Genomic DNA, 14,615 nt, shown 5'->3' with positions numbered 1-14,615 from the left:
TGTTAATTGATGTAATTAAAATTTACTCCAGGAGACAGAGATGGTATAAGCAGTCACTAAAATACAAAAATCTAAATATGTTTAAGGAAGGAGTCTAAACTAAGATTCTCTAGGAAAAAAAAATAATCCTCTGGAGAGTTTTAGAGAAGTGAGGTTGGGAGCATGTGGTGAGGTCCTTAATTCCAGGGTGAGGTGGTTTATTAATTTGGTAGAAAGCTGGGTGCTACTAAAGGTTTGGCAACCACATGTTTTAGGATGATCAATCTGTAAGAAATGCAAATGAGAGATTGGTGTAATAAAGTTTGGGGATAGTATGTCCTAGTGGAAGACTAACAGCTGTAAATAATTCTAAGTACAAACAGTTACAGATCTCACCAAGATATTAGTTTTAAGTTTCTGTATCTGGGAGTATAGCCACAAAATGAACAGAGATAAAGAATCAAAAAAAGCATGTTTGATGGGCAAGATGAGTTCTGCTTTAGGAAACTTGAGTTAGAAGTGACTTCAGACCGGGCGCGGTGGCTCATGCCTATAATCCCAGCACTTTGGGAGGTCGAGGCGGGCGGATCACGAGGTCAAGAGATCGAGACCATCCTAGCCAACATGGTGAAACCCCATCTCTACTAAAAAATACAAAAATTAGCTGGTCGTGGCTGCACGCACCAGTAGTCCCAGCTACTTGGGAGGCTGAGGCAGGAGAATTGCTTGAACCCGGGAGGCAGAAGTTACAGTGAGCAGAGATCGTGCCACTGCACTCCAGCCTGGTGACAGAGCGAGACTCTGTCTCAAAAAAAAAAAAAAAAAAGTGACTTCAATGTATCTACAGAGAAATGTCAGATAGACAGATACATTTACGATAACTTCTCTAAAACCCTAGAGTTATTTGTGTTTCAGAATCAGATATTTGTCGGTTTTAGAAAGGTCATACGGAACATGAAATATATATTATCTAACAATTCCAACATGTCTGAGGCAGCATCTAAAAATTAAACACATTTATATTATTAAGTGGCCTATATGCAGCTTCATGTAATTTAAGGTGAAATTTTACCACCAAATGAGTAGAAATTAGAAATTTTACTGTCAATTGAGTGAAAAGAAAGATCTTAAAGGTTTCAGAGTTCTTGGATTTCAGAATTGCCAATCAGGGGCCATGGGCTTGGGAAAGCTCAGAATGAAACTTCGAGTTGACAATTTCCTGAGCCCTGGCCCAGCCCTGACTCAGGCTGTGAATTGCCCTGCCTTCCTAGTCCTCTCCCACTACTCTTTCTAGCTTGACATTAATTCATGATTTACATGGAGACCATGCCTCCAACCTTGCCCTGCCAAGATGAACTCTGGGGAAAAAATCTGAGTGCTGGACTAAACTCACTTTGGCCTGTGAGCCCTACTGGAAACTTTTGCTCGAACATTTGGATTCTGCACTGTAAGGGATAACATTTACTGGAGCTTTCAATTTTCTGAATATAAAAATAATATATATTATAGAAAATCTAGAAAGTTGGAAGGAAATAATGGAGAAAATAAACATCACCCATAATCCCATTATTTTAAATAACTTCTATTAACATTTTCGGTGCTTACTTCCAGTTTTTTTTTTTTTTCTATGAATATGTAGTAGATACAGTATATCCTATTTCTAACTGCCTATGATACCAATAAAGTAAATGTTAGAACCAACATTCCAATAAATCAGCACCCACACTTTGCCTTCTTCCCTAAAGATGAAGCTTATCTTATTCACTGCTATATCATGAGGTATATAGTGGGTGCTTGATGAACAGTCCTTGACTATAAATTATTAAATAAATTAATATATGCAAAATTCCAGGGCCTCAGAAAGCATTCACTTACAAGAGCTCAGAGAGGTTATCTCAGGTCTACCCACTGTGCTCATTTCCCAGTGATAGCTCCATGTTGCCTTTTCTTATTCTGACTTATCTGGGTGGATGCTGATAGCTGTGAAAAGTGAGTTTCTCCATGACTATACAGGCAGACATGGAGTTAATCTTCCTCAAGGCAGTTTGCTCAGACCTGGTACTAAAGGGCGAGTCAGAATTAGGGATACTAAAATTCCCAGCTGAGAAACAGTTCCTCGGTAGGGCGTGCACCGAACACATGTAAAAGGAGGCAAGCTCCTTCCTGTCCTGGGCCACAATAAACAGTGTTACATGTTTCCATACTCACTACACAGCAACATGTATCCCTGATTAATGGTCTTCAAAAATATTTCTCATCAAAATAGAATGTGAAGTGGAAGACAAGTCAAACTTCGGTAACTCTTTTGATATGAATCTTATGAATATTTGATGCCACAAGAAGAAAGCAGCAGTTGGTTTCATACTTTTTAGAAATACGCAAAAGGAATAAATAGAAAAACACAAGTCTTTCAGGTTTGCTTGATTTGTTATTGTTCAAGGGGGAAAAGCTATAATTATTTCATCTAGTTCAAACAGACAAAATAGTCTGGGGCTATACCGAATAAACCAAATTTAGAGGAACTGCCCAAATAAAAAGAAACACAATGTTGTAAGTTAAAAATGTGTACCTCCAAGAAAAAAAAGCTCCCTATCCTTGCAGTTGACAAGATACCCCAGAGGCTTGGTGAAGAGGGGCCTTTTCTCTGTTTCTTCACCCTCCCCATAACTCGACATCACCTTCACTCTACCTCTTTCTTCTTCCAGTACAAGTAGCATGACATGAGCAGGGTTTAGGCTTCTTGGTTGCAATATAAATATTTTAAATCTTAAATAGAATTGTGGCCACATGCCTGCTACCAACTTCAATAGGAGTAGTGTGATCAAGTTATTGTCTACCTAATTAACCTCTGGCTCTGGTTTATCACAAGGATCTCACAATCTTAACATTTTTAAACAACAAAAAACAAGGGGAATCAACTATATGCATACAAAGCACTCAGTTACATTTAATTGGATGGAAAAATTGGATGGGAAAATTGGCTATGCCTATTCCAGCTAAACAGATATACAACTCAATGTTATTATCTGCACACCTAGAGTTAAATGCTACAATGACTATAGTTTCAGTAACCATTTGCCTGAGTCTGGATATGATTTTCTGGATAGGTAGGGCAGTTCCTCAACTTCATTTTTCGTAGATCTTTCTCTTCACGCAGAAAACCTAGTATAACTTCCCAGTCTCTATCTGTACAGTCGTTCTCATTTAATATGTTTTTAAAAAGTGATCAATCAGATTCTTTAGCACTTCAGAGAAACAGAGGGTGAGAAGCAATCTTCTAAACATGTTGATATTAACTGAGTTATAATTTCTCTACAAACGCCTTTCACCAAACTCCATCTGAAGTTGCCCATTTTAGTTAATGTTAAAATTCTTTCTTTCTGACCCAGTTCTATAAATATAAAATGTAAATGGTATTACAAATTCTCGATGTTTGATTACACTCATCTCTGCAGTTCCACTGTAATGAAGACTTGCATCAATTCACACACACAGTCATACCTGATCTTATTGCCACCAGGCTCTCTCCTGTTTTCCTTATACACTTCTTAAAAATCTTGTTAATTGTGCATTTACAGAACCTAAAATAACTTCTGGTATCTAGTATAATAAAACCTGTAGTCCTAATAATCTGGTCCCACCCGTATCATTTTTCCCAACTGTATCATTTTCCATGACTTGCCCATTGTGCCTTTTACTCCATTTGATGAGTTTCACCCATGTTTCCCACCTCATGTGTAAATTCATTTGCCTCTTCATCCAGAAATCTCTCCCCTCCTTAAGTCCCATCTCAAATACAGCTCTCTCAAAAATATTCACTTCCTTTACAAACTACACAAAGTATGCCTTCTGCTGTCCTTTTCATTTATTTTACAATTTTGGTTTTTGTCTTGTATTTTAGTAATTATTAAATGAAATAAATTATCTAATATACAAATTCAATTGTCTTCATAAAAAAGAGGATGCTATATTTTGTGGGTGATACAACTCAAAACACCAAAGTTACTACATAATGGTCATTTGAAGCATTAAATAAATAATTTTAGATCATATGCTATTGAATCTAATAATGATTTTTTTCATTTCCTAAATCCCTATTATAGTTGTTGGTACCAGACATCTCATTCTCTTCCATTTGTTTTATACTTGCAAGTTTTGAAATCTTAATAGGTCTTATATCAGTACTATTCATTTACACCTCAATTTGTTCCCAAAAAAATTCAAGGTGGCTTACAAGAACACATGTTTATTTTGTAGTACCTATTGGTAGTAAATAAGAAAAAAAAAATAAATAAAATACCTGTTATCCACATTCAAATATGCCCAAGTTGACTTCAAAACAAAGCCTTTTTATAACACAGATAAGCACTATGTTAAATTTTTCAAGTGGCTGAGAGATTCATGTATATCCACTTACCTTTCTTAGGTTTAACCATGAGCTTTTAAAATATCTTCCAGGCTGAGCTTGATGGCTGATGCCTGTAACCTCAACACTTGGGGAGGCCAAGTTGGAAGGTTCTCAAAAGGACAGAAGTTCAAGACCAGGCTTGGTGACACAGTGAGACCTTGTCTCTAGTATAATAAAAAAAAATGTTAAAAATATTACGTTTTATGTGATTTGGTCATTGGGATTTTTGTCTTGATTAGTTTCTGTATTTCTATTTTTTATTAGTTTAAATTTTATAAAATATTTAATTCAAAAGAGTTTAAAAGTGCCAAATAGTATGATTTTTTGTTTTTGAGATGAAGTTTTGCTCTTGTTGCCAAGGCTGGAGTGCAATGATGCAATCTTGGCTTGCTGCAACCTCTGCTTCCTTGGTTCAAGCAATTCTCCTCCCTCAGCCTCCCAAGTAGCTGAGATTACAGGCATGTGCCACCATGCTGGGCTAATTTTTTTGTATTAAGTAGAGAGGGGGTTTCACATTGTTGGCCACGCTGGTCTCAAACTCCTGAACTTAGGTGATCCATCTGCCTCACCTCCCAAAGTGCTGGGATAACAGGGGTGAGCCACTGTACCCTGCTCAGAAATGTTGTTTTGAAAATTACTAAATTCCCACCTCTACTTTCAAATTTTCCCCTCTTTGTAGCAACAATTTTTATCTTTTAGCCAATTATGTTGGTATATATCACCATGTCTTTAATCACATTCTTTTATTTATGCTTTTTACCTGATTATTTTGGCCTAACTTAACATGTTTCTAAAGAACATAATCTTTTTGCTTCTTGTTGAGTCTGAGTTCCCAGTTTTAAGTATTGTTTATATACTTCCACTGCAGATCACAAGCATTTAGCATTCTCTCCTCTCAAACCTCCACCCCTGAATATTTAGAGCAATTCCACCATATTCCACTGAAGTTACATTGTAACTTCTTTAGATTAATTTTTGGAGTATATATTATCACAACAGCAAATTCTTTTTTTAAGCTGAGCTGTGTAATAGACTATAATCAGTGATATGGTTTGGCTCTGTGTCCCACTCAAATATCATCTCCAATTGTAATCCCCATAATCCCCACAAGTGGATGAAGGAAACCTGTGGGTGGTAATTGGATCATTGTGGCAGTTTTCCCCATGCTGTTCTCATGATAGTGAGTGGGTTCTCACGAGAGCTGATGGTTTTAAAGTGTGGCACTTCCTCATTCTCACATATACTTTCTCCTGCCACCTTTGAGGAAGGTGCCTACTTCCCTCTCCCCTTCCGCCATGATTCTAAGTTTCCTGAGGCCTCCTAGCCATGGTTCATATTAAGCCTGCAGGACTGTGAGTCAATTAAACCTCTTTCCTTTATTTACCCAGCCTCAGGTAGTATTCTTTATAGCAGTGTAAGAACAGATGAATACAATCCATTTTCCCTTCCCATAGTTTTCTCTAGTTATTGCATATTTCTGTGGTTTTCCCTAGGTATTGCATATACATTGTTTTATTCGTTTGCTTGGTTCTTTTTACACTTATCACTAATTCAGCTCCAAACACTTTATCAATTACTAAATCTCCTCTTTAGATATGTCAGGCATTCTATCAATTTCATCTGCTTAAACAAGATTTTTCCCAGGAACCTTTAGATTTATCTTTCAGAACTGATTTCCTTATACGAGTAGTGCACATTTCTTAGTTTGGGGTCTTCCCTTGATTGCTTTTCTGTGCTGGATCTCCTGCTCCCCAAATCTCATGTGTTCATTATTCTTGTTTAATTCCTTTGATTGGTGGAACACATTCTTCAATATCTTATTAGGTAAAGAAATGTGCTATTTGAGAATATGAATGGTTGAAAATACTCTTGAGTGTCCCATGATTGACACTTGGCTAAGTAGACTTAATAGGACATTCTTTTTCTTTAGAAAATTTTTGAAGATAGTTCTTCATTGACTTTTAGCTTTCAATGTTGCCTTGAAAAGTCCAGAGTTATACTGATCACTTTCAGTAGATCCGCTTTGTTTCTTTCTTCTCCCTGAAATTATATATACTATTTTTCCCTTTGAATCCTTGGTTATGAAATTTTGTGATGCTATGTCTTGGTGTGCAGTGAATCCAACATTTATATAAAACCTCAGGAATCATTTCAATCTGAAAAATATTGGTTTACTCCAAGAAAATAATTAAAGTTTTACTTCTCATTTTTCAATTTTTTAATAGAATTTCCATTTTTTAGGTATTGGACCTACTAGACTGGTCCCATAAATTTCTCATTTTTCTCTCCTGTTTTCAATGTTGTTGACATTTTTGCTCTACTTTCTGAAAGATTTTCTCAACTTCTTCCAACTCTCTCTTTACATATTTTTATCTCATTAAATTTTAAATTTCCAGCTGTTTTATTTTTTTGGCTTTATGTCTATTTTTATAGTACCCTGTTCTTGTTTCATGGTTATAATGTTTCTTTTATTCTTTCTTTTAAAATTTTTCTTCTTTCTCATCTGTTCTTCTATTTTCTGATTATTTTGTTATAGTTCCTGTATTTCATGTCAGAAATTAACATTATAATATTTGGTCATCTACCAATACTTACAAAATAATCACATCCTTTATGTTTCTCAGTTCCTAATTGCATTTTAAGATGGAAAACATATGGCTCCTGATATTTAAATTCCATTTTATATATGAAGAAAAAAGCAAAAGGTAACAAGTATATAATATAAATAACTGAACTGATAAATTTGAAAATTCAGTTGAAAATAATTAATAGGTCAATAAAAATAAGTTTTTTAATAATTAAAGAACATTATAATCTACTGTAAGATTTGATAAAACTTTCTATTTCATTTTTGAAATGAAAAGTAAACTCTACTGCTATTGCAACATCTAACTCTCTCAATTCATAATCATGGATGTCCTATTTGGAGCAAAAATTACTTCCACTCTGAACAAGGACCACGACAAGGGGACAAAGTAATTACATGCTAATGGAAAAGGCCAGCTGCTGAGAATTATGATATAGTAAGATAGGTAGACTATGCAGGAAATTCAGTTTGGCATTCAAAGATATATAGATAAAGAACTTAAAGAGAAATCAGTTTTCTATCCCCCAAATAATTTGTCAGATAATAAAAGTAGAAAATTTTGGCCAACAGCATGCTATTTTCAGACCAAGTGAAATTTGTACTTTTTCCAAAATGTTTTCTGTGAATTTAGATTAAAGTTAGAAAGATAAAAACCCCATTAGAAACAGACTATTTTAATGACTCAATTAATGTCCAGCATTTACAGGTTCCTCATAAGATATATAGGTAATAGATAGAAAGATCAAGCCACAATTTTATTCATAAAGGCAATTCACCAGAGATCTCTAGCATTTTAGCCAGCTAAGAAAGAAATATAAGCAGCAGAATGAAGGATTGGTCCTATAAGCACTATAGATAATTGGTTTCAGATGATCTTCTACTCTTTATATAAGAGTAAGCTCTCAAATACAACAAAGCTTAAATTCCTGAAAATTAAAATTAGTTTAATAAAAATTTTTAAGTAAAAGTTTTGTAAATAAAATTACTAGATATACTTAATAAATAAAAACTGAGGATGAACTTTATTTTTAAAAGAAAAACATATTTAAATTTAAGAGCTACAGAATTAATAATCATTCTCATGCATACAAAGGACCATGTATGTATACATGAGTCAAAACTGAAAAAATTAGGCTATCAAAATTAAAAAAAAATGAAAAAATACTGAAAAGTCAGCATATTATGCAGAAGAAACAAAGTTAGGATAGTATGTGTTACCCTCCACTAACACATACTTATTTTTGGAGCTTCTTCCTTATTTGACTTCTCTTTGAGTCATAAGCCCAGTAGATATGAATAGACTTACACGTACACCTCAGGAAATCCCAAAAAGCTAATAGGTGTTACATGAGAAAGTTTTAAACTTTCAAGTAATGTTTATAATGGGAATTAAATAACATATCTTGTGTTTGTTCATCTTAACTTAGATTTATTTCCATAACAACCAATAGAATAGATGAAAATGAAAATATTCTAAAGCTGTTTAATATTTCAAATTTAGATAAATACCAAAAAAAATTTTATTAAACACATTTGCATTAAATCTATAATAAGCAATAATAATGTACATGATTTGGAGACAGGCAATTCTTGAGGCTATCTATGTATATATCAGATATATAAGTACTATATTTAAAACAATATAACCTGCCAGCTCTCTACTCTTTAAAATTCTCTACCAACTTTAACTCAGAATTTGATTACTCAGAATAAAATTATTGTTAAAAGTTGAAAGGATTTCTACAATGGTAGGTTTTTTTCAGGCCTTGGAACAATAGCCTCAAACCCAATCTTCAGGATATGTCATCAGTGCCACAGTAAATGCTGTTTTGCCTCACAGAGTAGTGGGAAAGAAAGGAAAAGAGCGAAGAGTGAACATGCTGGTCATGCTGGTCATCTTACATAGAGCTGAATGTAAGACATCCTCTCACAAGAACTGTGTTCCAGCAAAATCCATTTACTTCATTTGATTGAAGACTGAGCAGCACCAAGGAAAAAGAGCCAGGTTAAAAAAAAAAAAAAAGGAGAGAATTAGCCTGAGAAATATAGTGATACCCCATCTCAACAAAAATTTTTAAAAATTAGCTGAGCAGGGTGCCACATACCTATAATCCCAGCTACCAGGGAGACTGAAATGGAAGGATCACTTGAGCCTGGGAGATAAAAGCTGCAGAGTCGAGATTGCACCACTGAACTCCAGCCTCAGGAATAGAGCAAGACCCCCTGTCTCAAAAAATAAAAGAAAAAAAGTGAGAGAACTAAATTCTGGTTATATCTTGGTCATTAAAGATATAGGACTACAACACTGAACCTCTCTGTGTGCCAGTTTTCTCATTTGTGATGGATTATGGTCAAATCACTTTAGAAAGTTGAATGAATTATAGAGGAAATATCTATTATACAAGAGAATAAATTTCAGGAGCACACTTCATTGACCAAAATGTCATAACCATTAGTAATATAATTAAAAGAGGCTGGCAATGAGAGAAATTAGATTAGTGAAAAGGCAATAAAAAGAAGGGGGCAAGAGACAAACCTTAAAGCCATTTGACCTCATTTATGGTGTATGGAAAATGATATAGGTAATTTCTTAATCCAACAATTTCTACCAACAGCCAGCAGGTCACAAGGCAGAATGCAAACAATTTTCTTTTCCAAGACTATGAAGGCAAAGCTAGTAATTTATCAACCATGTTCCATTTTGATATTTCTTAGAAAGAACTATTTTTTAACAGATCTCTTTCTCAATAATGCCATCCAAATAGAAACGGTTAGTGAGAACACTTTAAAGTACATTATAAAGTAGAAAAGTTTTACTTTGATTTTTAAATATCTTCAAACACCATTAGTCTTAAACTTCATAGAAAATTCAGTTATGTCTTTTTAGCATTTAAACCAAGGGTAGACAATGTATTTTTGATGATTAAGAAGAAGACTAGATTCTGTTTTATGTTAAAGAGAAAAAAAAAATAGATTCACTAAAAAAATTAAAATGTTCCAGATTATCCACAATACAACATGAAAAAGGAAGGTATTTTCATAGTAATATTTCCATGGGAGTGTAAAGAATAATTCCACCAGTTTTTATACTAGAATTCTAACAATTCTGGTCATGAGAGGTGTTCTAAGCCATGGTTTCTGTAAATAGTGCAATTTCATTTTATTTTCTGCCTTCTTGTTTTGAAATGAGATTGGCTATGTGCCTGGTGCTTTTTATAAGAATACATTTCTAAGTAATATCTGAATAATTTAGCTTTATTATATGGTATTTACAGGAACAACAGTAGATACTCATTTAAAATAGCATTTAATTCTATGCACAGTCTCTATTTCCTTCCCCTTTCCCTGACTGTCAATGGAAAAATCACTACAAAATTTGAGGCATTAATAAATTACTAAATGTTTCTTTTCTTTTCCTCTAAGGTTAACTAACTTGTTTTTCAATTCAACATTTGTTAGGTTCTTCGATTCCAAGATTAATTTTTTTGTTGCTCTAATGTAATGTTGCATATTCATTTGCAAAACAAAGACACATGGGCAAAAACTTCTGCAATATTGTCTGTCTAGGGACAGCTCTGAGGATTACAATATGTTCAGCTCTCAATTTTTTGAAACAACTTAGGGATGCAGTCTTTAGTTGAATTTCAAGATGGATTCTAATTTTTACATGGATCCTTCTGGCAAGGAAATTCTGAGTACCTTAAGGAACTGAAATAAAAAGTATAAGGCATGGATTCTTGAAATCCCCCCTCCATCTAGATGAAAATGAGCATAGGAAAACATATTGTGATAATCCAAAACATTCATTATGAAAATCATGTAAGATTTGAAACTCACTCTGCAAGCTGCATTTGATTACAAACTTCTCTTGGGACTATGCCTAGGTATTCTTGGGCTTGTAACCAGAATACATTGCTTAGCCTATCAGCCATCACTTAACATGCTTTAATATCACACAGTGCCACAAGACCTATACTGTGCAAAAGTCCACATTTGATACACTCTCCACACAGTCCTGATTTTTTTCCAAAATTCCATATTAAACTTGGTAGCAATGCTAAAAATTCTCACTGCCCATATCTTCTATGATATTGCCACTGTTTTTAGTTTTCTGAAATTTCTTCTCTTTCTTCCATTAGCATTCCATTAATGTTAAATATCTCCATGCCCAATGTTGAGCTACAAGTGTCTGGTGGCAATGCTAGCTCTATTTACACTGCAGAGGGTCATATCTTCACTCATTCAGAAAGAACAGTAAAGAGTGGCCTGGAATGACTAGAGATCTGAAGAAGGAAAAAAATAAGCAAAGCAGAGGAGAAGGGTCATAGAGAATATGCTTACCTGAATTCTGTTCTATTGTATTCAATGATCACATATGTTCATCAGCAACACTATATATTCAGAAAATGTGCCCCTTCATGGTATGGCTTGATATATGCAACTAGAAGGTACCCAGTCATAAATAAAATTTATAGAGAGGCCCTTAGATTCATATGACAAAGGGTAGGCAAAGAGAAATTTTAGATCAATATTTCTATAAAACATCACTTTTGTATAACTTAATACTTCTATTTCAATTTTTAGTTCTTCTATAACTCTTAGAGGGTAATGACAAGCTCTTCATTCTGGCATTTGAGATCTTTCCAGTTTGACTCTGAACTACTTTTCCAGTTTTACCTCGACCCCTGGAAAAACTAGACAATTTTATAACTTTGCTTTAGATATTCCTTTTGTCTGTTTATTTTCCCCCAGAACACCCTCCCCAGGCTCTTTTTCCTTACTCAAACCTCACAAATCTTTCAAGGTACATTTCAAATATTTCTGCAATGCCTTTCCAATTCAACTCAGCTATATTTATAAAGTAGAATAAGATCTCTTCACCTGGATAAGTCTGGCCTCACCTCCTTCTGAAGTTCTATAATCCTGTATAATATTTATCTATTTATTCATTCATTCAACAAAATGCTTCCTCAATTCCTGTTTGTATAATAGTACACACTTGTATAATCAGCAAAAATATAGGCCTTCAAGATTATATGCTAGAAAATTAAAACAATCATATGCCACTATACTACAGGTGATAATGTAAATGGTATAGGTAAAGTGTCAATAGGGTACAATGAAGGATCGGGAGAAAAAACCCTGAATTTAGACAGAGGCAACAGATATCATTTTAGCAGAAAACCCTGAAGTATTTCTTGAGTTCAATTTCCCCTCATGGTACTTTTCAAATAGTACACTAAGGAATTATATTTTCACCTTGCTTGCATTCCATCTGTAGTTTATTAATGCATTTTGAATGTGGAGATTTTCTCAGTTTACCTCTAACTAGAAGTCAGCGGAAATCTTGACTCAGCTGGCTTACACAATAAGAAGATGTACTTAAAAAATACAGGAAACCTAACTGTGATGTTGGGTTAGTTCAGAGAGTAGCTCACCTCTGCTCCACCATCAGAAGACTCTGGGCTGTCCTTGGACCTTCTCCTCCCATGCCTACAGGATGGTTGCAACAGTTGTGAGCATCACATCTGAACAGGACTATGTCCAGAAGAAGGAGGAGGACATTCATTTTTCATTCCTCCTTTTAAGTATAAATAAACCCTTCCCAGGAACCTAGCAGCAGGCTACTTAGTAACTAAAATTGTCTCACAGACTGATGTCTAAGCCATCACTGGCAAAGAAAGGGGGGCATAAAATTGGCTAGACAAAATAAAAACCTCTTCTTGACCAAAAAAAGGGCAGAACCAGCCTTTCCTAAGCACATGACTACCTGGAGGCAGATGAACATCTGGACGATGTTAAGAGGCAGGGAATAGATTTTGAAGAGATTGTCAAAGGGTCTATCTCAGGGACTGTTATGTGGTAACTCACTATCCTAAAGGATGCTTTTAAACTGCCTTGCTTATAGTATGAATTTATCAAATATTTGTTATTTTTAGTCAAGTAAGAGAAAGAGAATCAAATTCATCCTCTTTAAACTCCATTTATCAACAGGCAAGCAGAAGATCAGCACACAAATGAACCCATGACATTGGCTTTCTGGTCAAGTGTGGCAAACAGAAAACTAATAACTGCCCTCACTGCAATCTCAGAGACAGAGACACAGAAAGGTTTTCTGGTTTTTAGAAATAATAGGCCTAATTAGAATTATTCTAGTAGTAGACATTAACTCCCAGGTTCTTGTGTAACCAAGACCAGCTTAGCTTAAGTTGGTTGTTTGCCTTTAGTTCTATTCACCATTCTTTGAGCATCAATGCCACTGAAGTTAGTAAAAAAAAAAAATTCATGCACTTAATTTCTCCAAAAATTCTACAAGTTTCAACAGTGCAATATAAAATCATCAGGTGCCTTCTATTTGTTTATTTACACATATATGAACTGTGTGGCTTCTTACCCAAATGCACTAGAGATTTGGATAATCTTTCTTGCCTTTGAGGAAATTGTTTAAATCATGAGACATAAAAGTGTCCTCAGCAGAAAAAAAATTATTCTATAGTGCCTTCCAAGAATGAAATATAACAATACAGCCTTTTGCTATATACCTTAACCTTCACAACACTCTACGATAAATGAGTATTTTCAAACCCATTTAACAGGTGCGGAATGTGAGATTTAAAGAGGTTAAATATATATTCTGAAGTCACATATTTATAAATCAGGAAGCTGGGACTTATATCCAAGTCTGCCGGATTCCAAAACCCAAACTTTTAATTGTCATTCTATTTTCTTTTATAATATTTTTATTTGCTTCTGGTAAATTTTATGTAAGTGAAATCTGATGTAACCATGAATGAGCCCAGAACATGTTAATTCACCGATTTTAGTCTGTTCCCAGAAAAACAATGGACACGCCTTAATTCTAGCATGGAAAATAACTTTAAACTACATAAACTTCAAACCAAATAATTATGTCCATCTAAATACAAATAAATATGCTCTCCATCATAAAAGGCATCATGACATGAATCTTATTTGAAAAATTGCAATTATTGCATTTAGTTTCCTAGAAGTTTAAAGTGGATCTACATGGAAACCAGTCTTTCACCTTGACTGACAGCCGCCTCTCCCTGTATTTTCCTGCATTATTGCTTGTCCCAAGACAATCCATACGCAACACAGCATCAGAGTGATCTTTTGAAAACAGAAATCACTTCTCTGATGATAGCAGGCTCAGTGGGGAGCTGAACTCCTGCTCTATACAGCAGCAATGTGGTGAAACTAGCAGGATTAGTTGGCACCTCACTTCTCCCCATTCCTGCCAGTGTCAGCAGGACTCAACAGGGAGCAGAACTTTCACACTCAGCAGGAAGCAATGAGGCAGTGCAAGCTTTGTTTTCACCAGGAAAGTGTCAGTAGAAACCAAAAAGAGGCAAAGTTTTCATCCCCACCGTCCACAATGAGGCAGAGCAAGGTGAGGAGAAGTAATACTTTGTTTTCACCAGAGTGGGGACAGCAGATCTCAAGCAGGGAGCTAACTATCCACTCCCAATTGAACCTGCACGTTACACTTGAGGACAGTGATTTTCTATGAATTAAAGAAGAGTCAGTAACATTCAGAACCTCAGAAATATAATGCTGAAATTTCCAGGATACAATTGCAAATCACTCACTAAGCCTAAAACAAAGGAAATCTCAACTGGG

General features: G+C 34.8%; 1 long non-coding RNA gene across 1 annotated transcript; it reads right to left on the bottom strand.

Annotated features, from left to right (window-relative positions):
- Positions 1-9,158: 9,158 nt before the first annotated feature.
- Positions 9,159-14,205, bottom strand: LOC116561584. The gene is made up of 3 exons (XR_004273504.1): positions 14,020-14,205; positions 12,413-12,512; positions 9,159-9,197 (listed from the first exon to the last, which is right to left on the bottom strand). It is a non-coding gene; the product is annotated as an uncharacterized LOC116561584 (long non-coding RNA).
- Between the last annotated feature and the right edge of the window lie 410 nt (positions 14,206-14,615).

The sequence above is a fragment of the Sapajus apella genome, unplaced genomic scaffold, assembly GCF_009761245.1.
Source record: "Sapajus apella isolate SASKATOON/1434 unplaced genomic scaffold, GSC_monkey_1.0 scaffold1, whole genome shotgun sequence".
Taxonomy (NCBI): Eukaryota; Metazoa; Chordata; class Mammalia; order Primates; family Cebidae; genus Sapajus; species Sapajus apella.
The sequence above is the reverse complement of the archived record's forward strand: the minus strand, read 5'-3'. Positions and strand labels throughout refer to the sequence as shown.